The following is a 21,977-nucleotide window of genomic DNA, read 5'->3' on the forward strand; positions in this document are numbered from 1 at the left end:
AGCAAGTATTCTTACCCTTATCCTCACATTAGTTTATATGTATTAAAAACTGATTACTGGACTCAACTCTTACTTCCATTGCTCATTAGATCCTCACAGAAACCTTGGAGGAAGCGAGGTTTTATCCCCATTTTACAGGTTGGGAGACTGCAGCCTAGAGGGCTTAAGTACCTTAACTGAAGTCATATAGTCAAGAAATAAGCCTATATTTGTCACAATCACTTGCCCATGCTTTGACGTGACACCACCACCCATCATTTACCCAGCTTCACCAAGGTACTACTAATTTTTTTACTCTTATTCTCCTCTCTTTGTCTCATACTGCCATTGCCACCAACCCAGTCAAATTCACTTTTAATTTTCCAATGTTAGTGAAGGGAGTAGAAGGTGGAAATTGAGGTTAAAGGAGGAAACTTTAATGTTATTCAAGGATGACTTCATCTTAACTTCCAGCCTTCGTCTACCCATTCTCTGCTCCAGTCACACGCAGAGTATTTGCTATCTCTTCCATAAGTCTTGACTTTTCTTGTCTTTATGCCACTTTTCTTTTCTCCATTTGCAATGAATCTCCCTTTCCCTTGGTTCTTCACCATTTCTTACTCCATACTCTCCATTAAAATTCAAATCTACCTTTAAAGCCCAACTCATATACCAGTTCTGTCCTGCAGTCTCCTGGATCTGCCAAGTCAGAACTAACCACTTGCTCCTCCGTGCTCCTGCAATGGCAATGATGTTAGAAGGGCGAGTGATTTTACAGCTCGCTCACCACCTGCGGGAAATATGTCCTATTTGCCCTTCCACATCCTTTCTCCACCCAACTCTATATGGATGGCTTGCATGGCCTATCTTAGTAAGTGTCCTTGCTCTGGCTTCCGTTTGGCTCACCAATGAAGAGTACCAATAGAAGATTGTAGGGAACGAAGGAGGGGAGTGAAGTTAGGGTATTAATTCTTGCCAAATTGCTGGGAGTTGGCTGCATCCCCCAACTAACGTATAGTGCTTCTCTGTGGGGCATCACAGCATCTTTGAGGAGGACTCTCTCTCCAGCAAGGCTTCCTTTCTCTTTCATGTCCTATAAAGTAGCCACACTTTTACTGAACCCAGGGCACTACACTATCTCTTGATTCTCTACATTGGGCTCAATTTATCCTTATTGATGTACCCCTGATTTCCTGCTGAGACCCTGTCTGATGAACTTTGTAATATGCTCTTCTAAGCTGTTAATTTTACAAACCACATTATTACACTTATTAGAAGAATGTCTTCAGGATATGTCAGTAAGCTCTGATTGATGATAATGGTAAACAGCTAGAATTTATGGAACATAAAGTATGCTTTGGTTACTCTCTTGAGTACACCGTGTGCATTATTCTAGTTAATTTAAATCACTATTAGCTAAGCAAGGCACACAGATGCTAAGAGGTTCCCAGAAGTAACTTGCTCATGGTCACTCCAGTGTCTCAGTAGTGTTTAGGACTCAGATCTGTCCAAAGCCTAAACCTTAAGTTCTAGGTCTAAGCAGTGGCTCTCAAACTTTAGTATGCATCAGCATCACCAAGAGAGATTGCTGAAACAGGTAGTGGGCCCCACCCCCAGAGTGTCCGAGTCTGTAGGTCTGGAGCAGGGCCCAAGACTTTCACTTCTAAAAATTCCTACGTGCAGCTGATGTGCTGGTCTGGGTACCAGATTTTGAGAACCACTAGTCCAGGCATTTTAGGTCCAGAATTTCAGGTGTTAGAATAATTTTCTGGTGATAAATTGTCAAAAAAAAAAAGCACTGCATTTTTCTGTTTGTAAGGAGGTAATACATTCAATCTTAAAGAGTCAATAATGGGGCTAAGTATTTAAGAAAGAAGAGTTATTCTCCAGGAAGATGGGAGGAGATGGACATTCTAAGGACAGAAATGCCCTTTCAGGAAACTTGCAAAGGGAACAGAAAAACAACATAGTAAGATTCTGCTATCCAGTGTTCACAGAACATGAATGGGATACTCTTGACTGTAAAATGGGAAGCCAACTTTTGCTCACCATATACATACCTTATTCAGTACAAATGTTTATTAAGAATCTCCAAAAGCTAGACACTAGGCATCAGGGCTACACTGATAGAGCAGATAAAGTGCCTGGCCTCAGGGAGCTTGTGCTTCAGAGGATGTACATCAGCTAGATAGACTGAATGATGGATACTATATTGGGTTCACACTTCGTCTCAAGAAAAAAATATATCCATAGACGTGATCCAGGAGTCAAATGGCAAAAGACCTAGCCTCAAAGTGAGTGTTAATTTCATTAAATGGTAGGCAAAAATTATTTTATATGCCGAGATAGGCGCTGCTTAAAAGACACACTATTCCTCCAAACGTATTATACAAGCCAGCTTATGAACCTCTGACTTTTTCTAGGAGAAATGTTGCCTTCTTCCCAAGAAGGGAGCGGTAGGGGTCGGGGTGGAAATAGTTTCATCATCAGAGGCACAGTCTCACTACTACTGCTCAGCTCCAATTTGCAACCTTCTGAATGGTTTCCAGACTAAGTCATTTAGCAAAGTGATGAAGAAAAAATGGCCCATTAATCTTATTAATTATTAATATCTTAATAATCTTAATAATTAATCTTATGATGTGTGTTATAACTGAACTATGGGTTTAGCATAGGAAAAATATTATTTGCATTGATTAGAAATATGCTTTATGGCTGCATATATTATTCACTCTGAACATTCTAAAATTATTAGCTGGGTTGACATGATGAACTGCACAGGAGTACTTCTAGATGACATCTCAATGTCATCTGTTACTCACATCATATAGGTCTAGGAATCAATATGTATTTTACTCAATATGAGATCTTATTCCAAACACCAAAATATGCCTGTTTTTATTCGATGGTTATCATCTTGAAACTACCAGCTAAACATCATTTAGAAAATTCAAAGCAAGTAAATTACTGTATTAACTGTCCAACTATGATTATGACTTTCCTCCACTTACAGCTGAACCTAATATAATGATCTGGTCAGTCTGACTAGGAGGATTTATTCATTAATTTACTCAAATGTTCTGAGGTATATTTTGAAGGACTTAAATTATGGTCTGCTTTGTAGGATCCAACAGTAAGGGTGCAGGTTTATCTCCTACAAGCTCTGTGACCTTGCCCAAGTGACTTAGCATCTCTGAGCCTCACTTTCCTAATCTGTAAAATGGAAACAATAATAGAACCCAAGTTGTAAAGCTGAAGGAAAAAAAGTAATATGGTAATGTATTTTGGCACAAAAGAGCAGTTACGCCGATGGTCATTATTTGTGAATACTGTTGCTAAGATTATTGAAAACCTGTTGTGTGTTAGGTGCTGTTCAAGGACTAGAATTTTAAGACTGTTCTTCACCTTTATCCCAGTTTTACCTGCAAAGTTCTGCCATGCACTGGAAAAACATACTGGTATTTCTAGGGAAGGGGACCACTCAGGTGACATTTTTGTTTCACCAGGTATATAAAGTATACAAAGGTTATAGTGTATCTTTTAAGTCCTTTGGACGTCTAGTTACCTTTCACTAGAATGATTCTAGTAGACCCTGATAGATACCTGAGACAAGGTCAGGTCAGTGATGTTGGTACCTTTTCTGGCTTAAGAGCATAGGGCAGAAACACAGGAAGAGAGGTATTCCTTTTCCACTCCTGTTACTAAGAACCCTCTCGAATAATGACAATCTGAAACAGATCACTACATTGTTGCATGTTGTAGAATCAAAGCAGTGTACAAAGCAAAGAGCACTGGCCTCCATTATACTTGCATTTCACTCGAGATTCACTTTTCTAGACCGTGGAGAAAGCACGTGTTCCAACACTTTCCAGGTACTGGAATATTACAATCTGGCAATCTCCACCACTGCATGTTTGATCACACCATTCCCTGCAAATGGAATGCTGTTCCATCAAGGTCAGATTGACCAGTGCAAATACCTGATTTTATTGTACGGTCACAACCAAATTAACTTACTGAAATTCTGCCCAGCTCAGGGTCTACCTTCTCTGTGAAACCTCCTGTGAGATCCCAAGTTACAAACAACTCTATCTTCTTCAGAAGACACTGTATACTATATAAATAGTAATTTACATATAAATATATATATATATGTGTGTGTGTGTATTTCTTTGTTACATTAAGTTATAACTCCTGTGGTTTCTCTTCTTAACTAAACTGGACCCCCTTATCATCACAGTGGCCATGTACATCATTGTATCCTCCAAAAAATCCAGATAATAATATCATGGATTCAGTATATAGTTGTTTAATAGAAAACAATTAACTAACCACTGCAGAATACTAGTGTCTCTCAAGGTGTGTTCAGTGGATCATAAATCCTATGAGACAGTCCATGAAGGAAAAGATTTCAAATAAATTTGGGATCTGTTGTCCACTACATCTCCTTATCAGAGACTCATAATTCACAAGACTCGTAAAAAGCTCTGTAGCAAAGAAACTGTTGACTTAGTTTGACCCAGTATTTCTCTTACAAGAGTATCAGTTCTGGAGGTCAAGGACATTTTCCACCTCTAATACAACATCTCTACTGCCTAGTAGAGTGCCTGGCACTTAGTAGACACCTAATAAATATTTGAATAAGTTTCAACATACATTCCCCTTTTAAGCTATAGAAGAAAAACACAGTATATAGTAGATTTTGATTTACTTGGGGAGAATAATAATATGAATAGATAAATTTACACAAATCATTTTGAAGTATATATATTTGATAATACTTTTTTCCACAAATACACAATTGCACATTTAGTGGTGATAGTAAACGAACTACATTTGCTTCGGAAAACTTGCTAAGAAGGATGGCTACTAAAAACTACAACTTGAACCCAAAACAATTGATTTAGTTCATTGGTCCCCACTCCTTAGCAGTTTTAATATAGAAGAAAATAGACGCATATATTTCTTTTCTGCCATAATATGACATCATATAAGCAATGCTATTTTATTAGCTAGAAATAAGATTTGCTTTTGTTATTTTAGTACATTTGATCACATAAGAATAATTCTAGATTTTTTCCCCTCCTGTGAATCTCATAGCATCCCCATCTAAAATAGACTTTGGAGATTTAGATCAAATGTCATATCAATTGTCCTAGACTGCTTACTATGTGCTTTCACTATAGATTTTAATGTCAATAGAGAAAGGAGAAGGAAAAGTCAGAGGGAAATGAAACAGGTGTATGCAACACCCCTCTCTACTACCGACATTTCTCAGAATTCTGGGGGAAGTTGCATCTATAAGTGGAAAGTTTTTCACCATGGAACTCACGGTAGTTGAACTTCTCATGAAGAATTTTTTTTCACTACTGAATAAAAATATGTTTGATTTTACCATAACTGAAAAGTTCTCCTGTTTCTACTTCTGAAGTTTGCCCTCAAGACTACTGTTTACCTAATGGAAGGGACTCCTATGCATGGAGGAAAAAGTGCACCATTTGAAGGAAAAGCTAAAGGAGTGATATTCAGGTAGCTCTTCATTCCACCAATGAAAACATACACATAGATTTTCCACTTTACACCTCATTTTCCACCTTATTTTCATGATTTTGAAATGAATATGTAGGGTCTGATGAGTTTGTCAATAGTCTATAATTATTAGTGTTATTAAAATAGAATACAAATGATAAGCCATATGTAAAAATGCTGTGTAAGTAAACTGCTATACCCCAAATAATACAAATGAGTGAATGGCAGTAAATGCTAAGAGGGATTAACAACATAAAGGATATTAAAAAAATGATGACCGTATTTCATATTTATGTGTCTTTTTCTCTCTCACTCTGTTTTTTGTTTTTTTTTTTGGCGGTACGCGGGCCTCTCACTGTTGTGGCCTCTCCCGTTGCGGAGCACAGGCTCCGGACACGCAAGCTCAGTGGCCATGGCTCACGGGCCCAGCCGCTCCGCGGCATGTGGGATCTTCCCGGACCGGGGCACGAACCCGCGTCCCCTGCATCGGCAGGCAGAACACTCAACCACTGCGCCACCAGGGAAGCCTTTCTCCCTCACTCTTACTCAACTCCTAAATAACTAAGAGAATATGCTCACAAATGGTAAGCATGTTTTGGATGTTCGATGTGTGTTTGTGGGAAAGAACAAAAAAAAACTGCCTCAGTTAGGTCAAATATCATACAAGAGATGAATGAGATTAGAGATGGGATTGGGATTTGTGTTAGTTACACAATAGCTAACCAATCACAGATATGACAGTGTAGTGCAATATGCAAATATACTTTTAAACAACTTCTCTTAAGTTATCTACTGTCTGTAAAGACAATCACACTCAACTCCTCTGCACTTAACCCCAGAGCTTCTGAGTTAGAATCTGTTAGAAATAGGTACACGTTTCATTGCTTTGGCAACATTTACATGGCTCTGCATCAGGCAATACAACTACTAAGATCACACTCTGGGAATTCAGGAAAGGCTAGTGTCCAGTTCTGGTCGTTCTACCACCCAAATGTGATCTAGGGTAAATTCCTGATGAAAACAAAAAGAAAAAGAAAAACCCTGAAGATGCTGAAACAGTATTTCCTACTTCACAGGGTCGTCATGGGGTTAAAAGGTCATTAGGATAAAGTGCCTCTCACCCAGGAAACACTGATAAATGCTACTGATGCTACCATCATCATCATGACCGATCACGAACATATTGCCACATGGAAATTCAACATTCCCTGGGCCATTCACAACTTTCCTTTAAAGGACTCATATTCCATGTGGGGTCTTAACACCTTCAAATAACAGAAAATACAAGTCTTTACGCCTTTTTTTCTGTAGCTAATTTTGGCATCTTTCACCTCTGTCCACTTAAGTGTTGGTTTAGCATATTCTTGTCACACAAAGAAGCTACTTCCCAAAGAGAGGAACAATGTGTCAAGTGACAAAGACATTGAGTGAAGTCTTTCACATCCTAGATTGCCCACGGTACAGCTCAGCTGGTCTCTGGGTTGGAAGGCCTGGGTCTACTTTGCTCCTCTGTTACAGGGGAAGGGACATGGTCCTTAGCATGTGCTCTGTGAAACAGAGGCAGCTGAGGGTAGAATTATAACACAGGCAGAACTGGCTTCAATTCTTCCTTCTTAGGTCTTTTTCTTCTTGTTCAGCTGTTCAAGGAACTTGCCTGCCCTCTGTCCCTGCCAGGACGATGTTACATCTGCCTGGATAAGTAGGTCACCATTGTATATCAGGAAAGGTCTTATTTGTAATTATCAGGAACCAGATACGGCTAATTTGAGCAGAAAAGGAAACTTTTGGAAGTTTACGGCTAGGTCTCAGTAACTAGAAGCAGACTAAACAACCGAAAGCCAAAGCTATGCTATTGCAATTATAGGATCAGGCCAAAGTGATGTTATAAGTCCTAGCTGGCCTTGCTACCAAGCAGGAACAGGAAACAGGAGGTTGACCCAGCACTGCTGGCCTTGCTTCTTTACATCATGTATTTGTAATTCAAAATCCAAGAGAGGGGTGCAGTTGGCCAACCCGAGGTCGCCCGACTGTTTTCCATCTGTAAGGGAGACTGAGCATGTGAGTAAACAGTGTATCTGACATGTTCAGCTTGTATAACGAGAGGAAGGCTCTGTTTCTCACCAAGACCCACAAAGTGGAAAATTCCCCAAAGAGAAAGGAATTTCAGATCACATGCTTGGAAAGTTAAAAACAACAACAACAAACAAATGCAGATGTGGAATTAAAGACATGGAGTCATTCAGAACCTATATGTGGAGTGATTCAGACCTGAGTTCACATCTGGAGCAAGCTACTCAATCTTGCTGAGCTTCAATTTTCTTTAAAGGAAACAACGTGGGAGATGATGTCCACATGTAACTCGTGGTACACATGAAGGAGGGTAGTACAGTATATGATGCCTGGCACATCCTATGCATTTTCTAAAACTACTAGTAGTACTATTATTATTGTTACTTATTATACAATTTATTGTAGAAATTAACAGGGAGAGTATTAATAAATGTTAATACAGTGCTAAGTGTCACATTTATGATCTCAGCTAAATATTTGTTGATTCAACAAACATTCCACATATCAGAAAATAACCTGTTAGTATATATATATATTTTTTTTTCAGAAGAAAAGAAACCCTGAGGCTTAGAAAGTGTAAACAATGTACCAAAAGTCACTCATTTAAGAGGTAATGGAATATAATTCAGCCTTAAAAAATGAAGGAGATCCTTTCATTTGTGACAATATAGATGAAACAGGAGTGCATTATGCTGATGAAATAAGCCAGACAGGATAAATACGAATGATATCATTTATATATGGAATCTAAAAAGAAAAAAAGCCACACTCATAGAAACAGAGTAGAAATCTGGTTGCCAGGGGCTGGGGTGTGGGTGGGGAAAAGAGGGGAAGACTGGTAAAAGGGTACAAACTTTCAGCTGCAGGATGAATAAGGTCTGAGGATCTACTGTATAACATAGTTACTACAGTCAATAATACTGTATTGTATAACTAACATTTTCTGAGAGAATAGAACTTAAGTGTTCTCACCAAAAAAAGGAAAAAAGGAAAAAGGTGTCATGAGCTGTTAGATGTATTAATTAACGTGATGGGAAGGATCCTTTTACAACAGGTATGTATATCAAATCATCATGATATACTCTGACTATCTTACAGTTTTGTCAATTATACCTCAATAAAACAGAAAAAAAAGAGGTAATAAAGATGAGACTCCAATCCAGGATTATCTAGCTCAAAAAACTACACTCTTAACCATTACAATATAGTATCCATCCATATGTTGTAACTGTAAAATGCTTAACACAAAGGAAACGTTAACTAAATGGTAGCTATTCTAACTCTAATGCTTACTAGATATTAGTTATGTGGTATGCTTTACTTCTAACTACAAGGGTATAAGGTGCAAATTCTTGCTACAGAACATAAAAGCCCCTGTGGTACCCTGTACGATACACACGGTACCTGTAAATCTCTCATCTCTCAACCCAGAGTCTCCTTAAGTTGGAGGTCTTTACCCCCTTTATAATGTGGGAATAATGCCTTTCCCACATTTGCACTGGGCATGAAAATCCATACTTCCAGGTGTATACTGAACCTCCACTTAGCTCCTCGTCACCTTGGAATCACCAGACCAAAGATTATTTATTCCATTAATATAAATGATGTAGGGATAGAAGTACAGAATATACAGAGAGTGTTGGAGGAATCCAAACAACAAGTCCTCCACTCTCAAAACAAATTTTAGAGTTCCAAAAGTAAAGAGCAATGTTTGGAAATAAAACTAAAAATGAAACTAACATCTACAATTAGCCAAGTATTTATTATGGGCCAGGCTACTTACTAGGCACTTGATAAACATTACAGCTCATCTTCCTGCAGTCCTTCAAAGCATATAATATTGTTTCTATTTCATAGAGAAGAAAATTGTATCTAAGCAGGTTAGTGATTAGCCCAAGACCACAGGGCTAGGCTGTAAGAAAAGAAGGCCAAAATGGTGATGGATGTTATAACTAGAAGATTATGGCTAATCAAATAAAAATATTCAAAATGGTCCTAATGTATTATTAGGATTTCTTTAGAATAACTTGGGTGCCTTAGTGAATACAGTAGTGGTAGGCACTACAGTCTCTTTAATTTGCTAATCATACAAATCTACTTTAATATTCTTGGCGACAAGGAGCTAACTACTGATAAGACAGCTTCTTCAGTTTTGGGGCTACTCCAGGGTGAAATGCCGGAACGGCTTACTGCCTGCAATGTTACCTAGTTCTACCAGGGGGAATAAAGCAGAACAAGTAGCCACTGTTCTTGACAAATGGATACAGTTTCAGTTTTTCAAAATGTGAGTGTCAGATTCATTCATTGTATCAGATAGATCTGTCAAATGGCTTTGCCCATTTACTAATGGATGGCACACTGCAGACACACGTTGGGTCAAAGGACTCAATGTCACCTCATTGATACTGTCATCAATATAACTTGTATTGGCATTTTGTCTCACCCTGACTTTAAGGACTATGTGAGGAGATCCAAGTCTCCAGACCATGGACTGATCACCTCTGCTTGACACAGTATTCTCTGCTCATTTCCAGAGGGGACCAAGGATGAGCTCTTGTACTTCTGAGTCTATTCACCCTACCTGGCAACACATACTAGCTGGGCTGCTTGGATCAAGTAGGAGCCCCAGAGCTTAAATTTCCAGCTGCATTGGAGGAAACAGAGGCTATGCCCCAATCCCATAACCCCTCACTTCTTACTTCTAACCCCTCACTTCTTACTGCTAGCCTATCCTAGGCTGTGTTTGCTGATAGGAGTATTTCATGCTAAAAATTAATTTTGCTTACCTGATGGCAGTCACACAACCTCAAATGCCATTTTTATAAATAAGGCAACCACCAATGGAGTGTGATTTAGGGTTTTTTCTTCTGTAGACCCTGCCTACCCTATAAAATCTCCCATTACTGCATCATGGAGACTATAATCCCTTTCCGAGGGAATAGATTCTTTCCAACCATAAGATGAAATAAGAACTTACATTTCCATACTGCCCAAAAGGAAATACATTGATTACAAAATGCAGGAGAATGACTGATTTTCCACATTTGTTGTGTTCACTAAAGGGTTTTTGAATAGACTTGACAGTATTAGAGAAGTTCAACACACACAAAATAAAAATTAATAAATGAAGAGAAAAAAATTGCATTTACAACAAACAACAAAATAAACACATTGATATATAAAAGGTTGTTATACATCGATGAAAAATGGATGTCTAAAGTCACAAACTAAAAAGTATTAACAGCCAATAAAGATATGAAAATATGTTCAACCTTGCTATTATTAATCAAAGAAATACAAATAAAATAATTCAGGTGTCATATTTTACTGACTAGAATGACAAAGTTTTAAAAAACTTGATAATACTGGTATTGATATTGATAATACTGGTACTGATGAGTGTGTGTAAGAAACCACACTGGATGTTAAATTCTTGGTAGAAATAAAAAGCACGGTAACCTTTCTGGAAGACAATATGTCAGTATGTACCAGAACTGACAACCAGCCATTCAAGTTCTAGAAGTCCATTCTAAGGAAATAAACAAATGCTCAAAGACATATGAACAAGGATGCTTGTCTCATTGTTTAGCAGAGCAAAACAGGAATAATCTAAATGTTGAACAGTAGGGACTGGTTAAATAAATAATAGAATGCTGTTCAACCATTAAAAATGATGCTGCAGATTTTTATTAGGTGATGAGTAATCATACTTATATTACTATATAAAAATGTTATAGAACTGTTTTGTAGTTTGATATAATAATTAAAGGTATTTTATACTTGCATTGTATTTATATGCACCCCGTCACAAAAAAGTTTCAAAAGATACCCTCAAAAATGTTACAGAGATGATTTATCAGAAATGGGATTTTGAGTTATTTTTCCTTTTTTCTTTAAATCCTTTCAATTTTGGAGTTTCTGCAATGAGCCTGTATTATTTTTACAATTAAAAATATTTAAATTTACAACAAAAGGATCTAAATTCCTCCAGTTTTCCATGTATTTTCCACCCTGGATCAGGGTATTTGTTTAAAAAAGAAAAAAAATCAGCTTATTTTCTCTTTTGTATCACTCTAAATTTACTTTTCATAAGTTAACATTTTAGTCTGGCAAAAGTTTCACACAGGAAAATTGTTAAGGTCTGAGTATTCTATTACCTTTAAAAGCACTGGAAACTTTGAAATTATTTCTTTCAGAATTTTCATATAATACTGAAAGGCGGGGGGGGGAGGTAGCAAAATGAAGGGAAATAGATAGTAGTAGTCAACTTCAATTAAGAAAAAGCAACAAGAGGCAGTTTGTACTCTTTTGATACGGCAGAAGCCCCATGTGTCTACTCATGCTAAAAAATGTATATATACACACACACATATATATGTTTGTGTGTATTATATGTATATGTGACACACACATAATTAATCCACAGCCTTAGGCTAATCACTCATTGTGGCAGAAACAATGAGCTGCTGACTACACTTTAATTAGCTCCTCCAGCCTGTAGAGGCATCACTAGGACCAAGATATGAACAACATTCTCCATCTCCGCTTGCATCTGGGTATGGTTCTATCCCAAAGAATGTGACCAGAGGTGACCTGAAGAGTTTATGTCTGAAGGATAACGAGTTGATAATTGTAGCTTGCAGCTTCCTCTCTCCTTTCCTTTTTAGGACGAACGTAGAGCCACTTGATAAAGGTGGTGGGTCCCTGAATAACTGAGCAGAAACCTGACCCGCAGACCACCAAAGTCCATACTACACTCCTGAGTGAGTGAGAAATGAACTGTCCATGTGTTGCTCCACTGAGGTTTAAGGTTTATTATTTAGTGTTTAACTAATGCATTTTTTCTTTAAACCTCAGTTGCCTTCTCTGTAAAATAAAGTCTTTGAAAAGGATCCACTGTAAGTTTTTTCCCTTGCTTATGTTTTTATCTTAGTTTTTAATTCTCAGAAACATTGCGCGCATTTTACCTTTTACGTTAGTAAGTCTACTTTTCTTCCCACAAAGACGGGTTCTTCAAGTTATAGAGAAGTCATAGCAGACTGTTGCTTCAGTTTAAGATACGCATTCACATATGAAATGAGAAGGGTGAGGACCCAGAGAAACGCCTTTGACAGAGGGGAGTGAGAGCATACTGAAGAATGTTTAGTAATAAAGAATTCAGATGGGAGAAACGGATGGGTTACATCTAACAGATTTGCTCAAAGGAATTCTGGAAAGGCAAATATGTGAAAATGTATAGCAAAGACATGAAATGCCTTTTGGTCCCTAAATGGATTTCATTTCAAAGACGTGCATATTGCAAATACATGTACCGTAACACTTCTCTGTCCACTTCTAGAATTTTGTAAAGCCTGACAGAACATCTGCAGAGAGAGGATGTCATTCCAAGATAATCGACTGCAAGTGACTAAATTAAGATAAAAATGTCCTTAACCTTGAACAGTTTTTAAAGAGATTTTAGAAGAAAGGAGCCCTCCAGGGGGTTGTATAACTATATAATTGTACCCTTTCTAAAAGGCTATTTACAGATACATAATGTTTCCCCTCCATTCTTTAAAGTAAAATATAGGATAAAAAAAATAGTTTGGGGATAATATTTGTTTGGGACAGCAGGCACTGCTAATCAGTACCACTCTCTCCTTATTCCTTACTATCAGAGCCCTGGTTTAGGAGACCCCATTATCCTTAAGGCTAAGGTGGCCAGTTTAAAATCTGAGCTCTAAGTGCAAGTCTGCTGAGATTTAAGTGCAAGTCTGCTGACCAACTGTGGTAAAAAATTTGCTCTCTGAGTTAGACATTGCCTTTTTTTTCTTACTTAATTTCTTTTTTTTTTTCCTTTTCTTTCTTCATGCCCAAATTGTTGGAACACTATTGGAGATTCTGGGGTCACTTTGAAGCTATGTGGACGTGCTAGAGATGTGGAAGCTGGAAGAGTGAAGCAACCCAGTCCCCTGGTGATGCCCTTCAGCAGCTGGACTAACGCTAGAGGGACTATCTCCAAACTTCCTGCTACCCATGGAAAGTAAGGTAAATCACTCATTCACTTTCTGTTACCTACTAACTGATCCAGAACTCTAACCTCAGGGTTCTAGAACCCTTCTCAGTATCCCACAGTCATACTCATGTTCCAGACTCCTGATCATCAGACTTGCTTATAGCAGATGTATGGGGAGGCTGGGCTCTTCTGGAAGCCCTCATACTTCCTCCCCTACCCCCACCACACACAAATAATGATCTTTATGTCCACTCATCCTTCTATCTACACTCAGAGGCCAGGGCCCCCAGGAAGGCTTCACTGACAACCCTTTACTGCTCTCTACAAGCAGAAAGGGTAGAGGTGTGGGCTCTGGAATCAGACTTCCTAGACTTGAGTTCTTAATCTGTTACTTACCAGTTTAGGACATGGGCAAAGTAGTTACCTTCTCTGGACACCCCTGTAAAAGAGGAACACTAAGTAGCACCTATGTACCTTACTGAAAGGATTAAATGAGCAAATGCAGGTAAAGTTCTTATAATTTTTTCTTGGGTTAATCAATTCTAGCTGCTATTGTTACCTTTGGCTAATTTAGGGCAGAATCCCTTTGCCCTCCTTTGGTTCTCTGGGCCGTCTCATTCACAAAACACACAACCGCATACTGCATTCACAACACACACAACCGCATACTGCAGAGTTTTGAAAGGTGGTTCTCAAAATGTGGTCCCTGGGCCAGCAATATCAGCCACACCTGGGAACTGGTTAGAACTCTGGCACTGGAGCCCAGCAATCTGTGTTTTAACAATATTCTCAGGCAAATCTGATGCACACTAAAGGTTGACGACAACTGAGAACATCTGTCTCAGACTCTCCTGGAGGCATTCACCAAAAATAGAGTTACAGGACCTTACACCTGACCAGCTGGAGAAGGGGTCTAGTAATTGCCCTGGTTATCATGCTTGTCATGATTTTTCAGCACATAAATGTTTGAGAATCACTGCCATTTTGAATGTGTGTTTCACTTGTCTGTTTTTCCAGTGGACTTTACTTCCTTGCAAGGAAGGTTTGTGAAGATTTGTTGCTGTTGTTTGCATTATTAGTTTTATTATGCTAATTCTAGAATCTCTGGTGCATAGTGCAATCTCAGGCAGGAAGTAGTGGCTCATTAAAACAGGTATCCCAAAAGTCTTAGTAGAACTTCAAGATTAATTCCTTCAGGAAGAGGTAAAATTGTCATTAGATGCAGATGATGTGATACTATATAGAGAAAACCCTAGAGACTCTACATGAAAACTACTACAACTGATAAACGAATTCAGCAAGGTAGCAGAATACAAGATTAACATACAGAAATTGGTTGCATTTCTTTATACCAACAATGAAATATCGGAAAGGGAATGTAAAAAACAATGCCTTTTAAAATCACAACCCCAAAAATAAAATACTTAGGAATAAACCTCACCAAGAAGGCAAAAGACTTAAACGCTGAGAACTGTAAGACATTAATAAAGGAAAGTGAAGATGATTCAAAGAAATGGAAAGACATCTCATGTTCTTGGGTTGGAGGAATTAATATTGTTAAAATGCTCATACTACCCAAAGCAATCTACAGATTTAATGCGATCCCTATCAAATTACCCATGACATTTTTCACGCAATTAGAACAAATAATCCTAAAATTCATACAGAACCATAAAAGACCCAGAATCGCCAAAGCAATCCTGAAGAAAAAGAACAACGTTGGAGGCATAGCCACCCCAGACTCAGACAGTACTCCAAAGTCACAGTAATCAAAACAGCGTGGTATTGGCACAAAAACAGACATATGGATCAATGGAACAGAATACAGAGCCCAGAAATAAACCCACACACCTTAGTTAATCTTTGACAATTAATCTTTGACAAAGGAGGCAAGAATATATAATGGGAAAGAGACAGGCTCTTCCGCAAGTGGTGTTGGTAAAGTTGGACAGCCTTATATAAACCAGTGAAGTTAGAACACATCCTTTCACCATACACGAAAATAAACTCAAAATGTCTTAAAGACTTAAACATAAGACATGACACCATAAAACTTCTAGAAGAGAACACAGGCAAAATAGTCTCTGACATAAATCATACCAATGTTTTCTTAGGTCAGTCTCCCAAGACAATAGAGATAAAAACGAAAATAAACAAAGGGGACCGAATCAAACTTACAAGCTTTTGCACAGCAAAGGAAACCATAAACAAAATGAAAAGACAACCTACAGAATGGGAGAAAATATTTGCAAATGATGCGACCAGCAAGGGCTTAATTTCCAAAATATACAAACAGCTCATACAACTTGATGACAATAAAAGCAAACAACCCAATCAAAAAAATAGGCAGAAGACTTAAAGAGACATTTCTCCAAAGAAGAAATACAGATGGCCAATAGGCACATGAAAAGATGCTCAACACTGCCAATTATTAAAGAAATGCAAATCAAAACTACCATGAGGTACCACCTCACACCAGTCAGAATGGCCATCATTAAAAAGTCTACAAATAACATATGCTGGAGAGGGTGTGGAGAAAAGGGAACCCTCCTACAACACTGTTGGTGGGAATGTAAGTTGGTGCAGCCACTGTGGAAAACACTATGGAGGTTCCTCAGAAAACTAAAAATAGACCTACCATATGATCCAGCAATCCCACTCCCGGGCGTATATCCAGACCAAACTATAATTCAAAAAGACACATTCACCCTGATCTTCACAGCAGCAATATTCACAATAGCCAAGACATGGAAACAACCTAAATGTCCATCAACAGATGAATGGATAAAGACGATGTGGTACATATATACAATGAAATACTACTCAGCCATAGAAAGAAGAATGAAATAATGCCATTTGCATCAGCAACATGGATGCAACTAGAGATTATCATACTAAGCAAAGTAAGTCAGAAAGAGAAAGACAAATACCATGATACCACTTATATGTGGAATCTAAAATATGACACAAATGAACCTATCTATGAAACAGAAACAGACTCAGAGACATAGAGAATAGACTGGTGGCTGCCAAGGGGGAAGCAGGTGGGAGAGGGATGAACTGGGAGTTTGGGATTAGCAGATGCAAACTGGTATATATAGATTGGCTAAACAACAAGGTCCTACTATATAGCACAGGGAACTATATTCAATATCCTGTGATAAACCATAATGGAAAAGAGTATGAAAAAGAATGTATATACATATGTATAACAGAGTCACTTTGCTGTACAGCAGTAATTAACACAACGCTGTAAACCAAGTATACTTCAATAAAAAATAAGTTAATTAAATTTTTAAAAAGATTAATTCCTTCAGAAGAACAAGTACTACACATTCACAAAAAAAGCACCCTTTGAAAGTTTAAATTTTTGAATTTCTTTGCCACTTCCTTAGTTTTGATCATCTTGGACAATATATTTTCAATACTGACTTTTAAAAAGAATTGTGTTTCAGTGTTTGCTATCCTTAGAGAGACAGAAACAGATAAGTACAACTAAATACTTGTTTTTCAAAAGTCTCAAAAGTATAAGGGAAATGAAAGTAATTATATCTTCAAATGATTTTGGGGTATGTTTCTAATTTCATACTTCTGATGCGATTCAAGATTAAAACTGTATTAAGACATTTGAGACATGCCGCATTGGTATTAAATGAATTTAATTTTGTGTAAAGTGGCAGAAATATTTTCTTCAGCAAACATACCTGCAGATATAAAATCACAACCATAAATCTACAAAAAAGCAAGCTATTGAATGAAATCTGATTGGTTATTTCTCTGCAGTATGGATCTGCTAATAATTTAATTTACTACTTGCTAACAGAAGCCAAAATTTAAATATACATATATATATATGTGTGTGTGTATATATCTATCTCTTCAATTTTAAATCATTCATATATATGAACAAGTATACATACACATACATAACAATTGTTCATATATATAAACAATTTAAATTAAAGAAAGTACATCTGGTGGCCTATTTTTTCCCCCCGATTTCTAAAGAACACCATATTCTATTCTAGGCAGTGGAATGTCAATCCACCTTAAGGGTTGTTCAATGAGCATATCTGAGAAACCACTGGTTTAGCCAATGATGTACTTATTGAGGGAGGCCCTAGTGCCACTGTCAAGAGCTTATCCACAGGAGAGATAAGAAGGTACTTGTTTGGTTTGTGAAAAGAAGGAGTAGTGAGGAATGGCAGGTAGCTGCAGGCTGATGACACGTGATGTCCGTATATATGTAGAACCAACACACCCATAATTGCACCCATTTTCCATACCCAAATCCAAAGCCTTTATATCATTAATCCCAGGCAAAAATGGTAAGATTCATGTGTGTTACTATCCCACGGCTTCAAGATGCCTATAAACTCATATGAGTATGTCTTAGTTTTATCAGTGGAGGACAAACCAGGCTTCTATCACCAAGCCCCATTCCATAACAGGCAAACCAGTCCAAGACTTCTCTGAGTGCTGCAGGAGAGTCTATGGAAGGGGCGCTCACTCCACTGTGATGCCTAAAATGCCTTTGCACAGAGCAAACATTCAATACATGCTGAGTGAATGAATGAGTGAACTGGCTCATTTCAGGGAAATTCCATTCAACAGGCTGGCATTCCTTCCTACCCATCTTAACTGTTAAGCTTGCCATCAGACAAAAATTTAATTATAAAACGTTAGAGCTGAGGAAATTTTAGAAACTATCTACTCTCCAGAGGTATACAACTTTAATTTCGTGGTAAAAATCACTAGGAGTGATTTACGAGTCTATCAGACCTCAGTCCAAATTCCACATCTACCATATTTTGGTGAGCAAATAACTACTTCTGAGGCTCTGTTCCATGTATGCATTATGGGATATCATAATAATACATACATTAATTGTATGACTATCAGGGGATGAAATGACACAATCCATTTGCCATGGTCGGCTAAGTAATTTGCCCCAAGTAAGCACTCAAGACATTAGCCAATATTCATAGCGGAGAGATGAAAACAAAACTCTGGGACTGATGCCTACCTTAGTGGCCCCAGTGGTCATAATGACTTTCTTCCATTCAGCCTGCTCTCTTCTCACTAAGACTAAGGAAGAGAAGATGAACAAATTAGGAATAACAATTTGAAAATGGTTTTATACTCCCTGAATGAATGGAATTATAATAAAATGATTCATGAGTTCTGCAGAAATATGATGAGACTTTAGATCTTTATGTTAGTTCTCTACAAAACCAATTGATGGCCCTAAGATGTACCTTCCCACCCAGCCCCATCCTTACCAGGATCAAATATCATTGTAAATGGAAAAGTCAACCACACATAATCAACAAGCTAAGTTACAAGCCAGTGAAGTCTCGGAGCTTTGATAGAGAAAATTCAGATTTATCATTATATGTAAAGATAAGATGATATGAAGAACTCAATCTAAAAAATATTACCTGGAGATCTATAATCTCTACAATAGTGCTATAAAAAGTAAAGAGCTAGAAATCTATTTAGATGGTTTTCCTTATAAGAAAGCACTTTCTGTATAACTTTTAATGTACTATTGATGAGAACAATTCAACAAAATTCAAATAAATATCTGCAGATGTCCTACAAGAAGAAAAGAACAGAGTTAGATGTGACAGGGGATAACTGGACTTCAGGATGAGTAAGACCCTATACTTGACCTCAATAAATTAACATGAAATACAGTGGATGAGTCATGTACAGAATGTCAGAATTCTAAAAGGCCAAGCTAAGTACCAAAAGGAACACGTGGGGACTCTTAAGAAGGAAATAAAATATTGGTTAGTTGATTACGAAAAGGCAGAAGGGAGTAGGTTCCCTTTGGCTGCTCTTTGAAGAGATCACTTCCTTTCCCCCCTAGTCCTGAGGCTAGGGTGGCATGGGCAATAGAGGAATGTGGGGACTGAGAATCATTTCTACTCTCACCAGAGTGGCTGGAAGCAGATTTTCTTACCAGGATGTAGTAGTATGCTAATATTTAAGGGTTCTTGAGGTCAGAGAGAAGGGTTTGAATACTCCGGCTCCATCTCTTGCTGTGGGTCAAGTTTCTTACTATTCCAACACCTTTCTAAATTGGGGATGATGATAATGTCTCCCACCTGAGTGTGAGAACTATATGATACAGTGCATAAGCAGGGCTAAATTTGGTGCCTGGCAAACAGAAAGTGCTCAGTACGGCAGGTGAGTGTAGTGACAATAAAGGCAAAGATGATGGGGGTAGTGCCAGTGTTGCTTCTGCCCCCAGAACAGGCTCTGACTGGGAGAGAGTTAAAGCACCTTTGGGTTCATGGGGGTTTATATATAAGCAACGGTTGATCAATGTGAGCTGGTTGTCCAAATGATTATGTGCAATCTAAGAAAAAAATGGGCCTCGGATCTGCTCAGCTACTTAATAATATTAGCAGCGGGAGTAGTCAAAGAAGCTAAATTTTATTACGTGTTTATATGCCAAACAACGTGCTGAACGTTTTAAAAGGATTTACTCACTTATTACAACGAGGCTATACGCTAGGTCCTGATAATGTTATTCGTCTCTTTCAGATGTTGACTGAGCCTCAGAGGGGTTACAAAAGCACCTAAGATCCCATTGTCAGTACATGACGGAAATGAGTTCAAATCCAGCCTGTCTGACTTGTTCTTAATCACTAAGGTATGAAATTAAGCATGTTGCCCTTTGCCTGATTCTCCTTCTGAGGCCTGAATATTTCACTTAGCTCTCTGAGTGCAGAAGAGAGAAAATTCTCTCTCCTTGACCCAACTTGGCATCAATACCCAACTCCCCTTCTCAAAATGGGTTGCTTCAACGAGCAGCAATGAATGCCGGGTCGTGGACCAGTCACTGTGATGACTAAGAGTCAGACACTAGGGAAAGAAAATGCTCTGTGACAAACCTACCCTTGTACAGAAACAAGACAGAAATGGGGGGACAGGGCAGAAGATAATGGAATAAGGCATAGGAAAAATAGCACCTGGCATCGTGACAGTAATAATAATAATAGTAGTAGTAGTAGTAATAGTAATAATAATAGACTTTACTATGCTCTAGGCATTGTATTAAGTGCTTGGTGTAAGTGACTTCATTTTAACATTGAAAACATTTAACATTGAAAAGTCTATGGGGATGAAATATTATTAACATCATTTTATAGGCAGGAGTATTGAGGTTCAGGTAATCAGGTAAATTGCCCAAACTCATATGGTTAGCAAGTGGAAAGCAGAGATTTGAACCAGCACCTACACTCCTAACCATTATGCTATAACCATTATGCTGAAGACATAAGAATTCCAATGGTCTTTCCCCATAACCCACTCCTGCACTCCAGACTTAAATAGTCCAAGATCAAGAGAGAGCAAGCTTGGAGTTGCCACTCTTCAGTGAGTGTCAATCATTTCAAAACAGTCTATTTGCTAACAAGATGCACTTCCTGTGATAATCTTCTCAACCAGCTATCAAGAAACAGGAAGCAAAGATTCAAGTAACAGTATGTTCCTACTTACGAGGAAGGTGGGACAGCACAGTTGACACTGGGCTTAACTGTTCTGGAAAACGTGGTCCCAGTAGGCATACACGCTGGTACATTTTCCCCACCTAACAAATACAAAAGAAGTATTTCATTTCCATGTTGCTCTTCAAAGTTCCACCTCATTCGTGCCTGTCATTCATCCTCTGGCCTCTTCCTGTCTCCATTTCTGTACAGAAAGGTGCTGAGTCTCTGCTCTCGGATACGAAAAGGGTGTGTTAGAAGAGGGAGCCATGGTACCTTGATGTCTTTTTTTTTTTATCTTAATTCTATTATGCCAACTCCACTGAACTTAATTAGAGTGAATACAGAATTACACAATTACCCTCTGTTCTATTCTTCAGATGTTATATTTTGATAAAATTTACGACATGCTGCTCTCTCCTTGAACACCAGATGAACACTAGAAATGGATGTGTGTTGACATAAAATCTGTTATAATTACAATTCAAGTATAGCTTACATAATGATAGTGTTAACATAAAATTATAGATGTGTAGAGACAACGTGGTCATGCATTTTTTAGTATAAGTACATGCTTAGACCAATATCTGTTAGTGGAATGTAGATGGAAGAGAATTTTGGTTAAGCCACAAAGGCTGTTTAAGGACTTGCAGATAGCTAAGGGGAACTCAAAGACCAGTAAGATAATATTTCCCCTGTCATGTTTTCAATTGCAAAGTGAAGGGAAGATGTGAAAGTAAGTACCCCTATGGAAATTACAAGACAAGTACATTTTTTTCCTTGAGTACCTGGGTAAATGCTTAAATTCTAATGTATATCAGTGATGCAAATTTTCAACTGAGTTTGATAAATCATAAAATAATAATTATACATATATGTATATAAAACTGCATGGAACTAGGCAG

General features: G+C 37.9%; 1 protein-coding gene across 1 annotated transcript in view; it reads right to left on the minus strand.

The window, feature by feature from the left end:
* LOC137210076 (uncharacterized) overlaps positions 1-21,977 on the minus strand; it is a 114,325-nt gene that overhangs the window by 80,679 nt on the left and 11,669 nt on the right. Inside the window, exons 4-6 of the mRNA XM_067711691.1 lie at positions 21,086-21,176; positions 18,600-18,661; positions 13,970-14,012 (exon numbers count right to left, since the gene is read on the minus strand). The gene's annotated coding sequence lies outside the window, so the exon portion shown is untranslated. The remainder of the gene's footprint in view (positions 1-13,969; positions 14,013-18,599; positions 18,662-21,085; positions 21,177-21,977) is intronic.

The sequence above is a fragment of the Pseudorca crassidens genome, chromosome 17, assembly GCF_039906515.1.
Source record: "Pseudorca crassidens isolate mPseCra1 chromosome 17, mPseCra1.hap1, whole genome shotgun sequence".
NCBI lineage: Eukaryota > Metazoa > Chordata > Mammalia > Artiodactyla > Delphinidae > Pseudorca > Pseudorca crassidens.